This window comes from Otolemur garnettii, unplaced genomic scaffold (assembly GCF_000181295.1).
Source record: "Otolemur garnettii isolate 467f Iridium unplaced genomic scaffold, OtoGar3 scaffold00020, whole genome shotgun sequence".
NCBI classification, from domain to species: domain Eukaryota; kingdom Metazoa; phylum Chordata; class Mammalia; order Primates; family Galagidae; genus Otolemur; species Otolemur garnettii.
In genome coordinates, this window is record NW_003852415.1 from 3,706,100 (window position 1) to 3,707,281 (window position 1,182).

Consider the following 1,182-nt stretch of genomic DNA (forward strand, 5'->3'; position numbering starts at 1 on the left):
TCTCCTACCTTCTTATAAGAGGTAACCACTCCTCTGAACCTAGGTGTTGATCATGCTTTTTGAAAATTTTTCAAATACATAAGTGATTCTTATGTATTTGACAGAAAAGATGCCTGGCCTTATAGAGATCTGAGTACGAGGAAATTAGGCAAGAAAAAGAAAGAAGGGACAACCAGATTGGAAAGGAAGGAGTAAAACTATATCTTATCTGCACATCACAGGCTCTTTTATAGAGAAGCCCTTAAAGAATCTATAGATAAAGCAAAGACTACTAGAGCTAATAAAAAAATTCAATAAAATTTTAGGATATAATATCAGTATACAAAAATAAACTGTATGTCTATACACTAGCAATGAACAATGTGAATCCCCCAGAGACATGGCAAGAGCTGAGTCTTCTTCCTGAGTGCAGGGAAAGGCTTCAGTCTTTCATTATTCAGTATGATGTTAGCCGTGGGATTTTAATATATTCCTGTTATAGACTCAACTGTGTTCCCCCAAAATTTATATGTTGAAGCCCTCACCCATAATGTAATTTATACTTGGAGATAGGGCCTATTAGGAGGCCATAAAGGTTAAATGAGATCATAAGGAGGGGTCTTAATCTGATAGAACTGATGTCCTTATAAGAAGAGACACGAGAGGTTTCTTTCTCGCCACTGGAGCACAAAGGCAAGGCCACATGAGGACACGATGAGAAGGTGGACTTCGGGCCTGGTGCAGCTGCTCACCTGTAATCCCAGCACTCTGGGAGGATGAGGCGGGTGGATTGTCTGAGCTCAGGAGTTTGAAACCAGCCTGAGCAAGAGCAAGACCCTGTCTCTAAAAATAGCCAGACATTGTGGTAGGCACCTCTTAAGCCCAAGAGTTTGAGGTTGCTTTGAGCAATGATGCCATGGCACTCTATCAAGGGTGACAAAGTGAGACTCTGTCTCAATAAAAAAGGGAAGGTGGTCTTCTACAAGCCTTTGAGGAAGGCTGGCCTCACCTGAAACAAACTCTGATACCTTGATTTTGAATGTCTGGCCTATGGAACAATGGGAAAATAAATATCTGTGGTTTAAGCCGCTCAGTGTGTGGCACTTTGTTATGCCTGAGCAAACTAATGTAATGCCTTTTATCAGACTAGGAAGTTCCCTTCTATTCCTAGTTGGTTGATTTTTTTTTTTTTTTTTTTTTTTT

General features: G+C 40.3%; 1 protein-coding gene across 1 annotated transcript in view; it reads right to left on the bottom strand.

Annotated features, from left to right (window-relative positions):
* Window positions 1-1,182, bottom strand: part of LOC100952710 (coiled-coil domain-containing protein 14-like) — a gene marked incomplete at its 3' end in the record, with an annotated part of 16,721 nt that overhangs the window by 2,015 nt on the left and 13,524 nt on the right. The window lies entirely within an intron of this gene.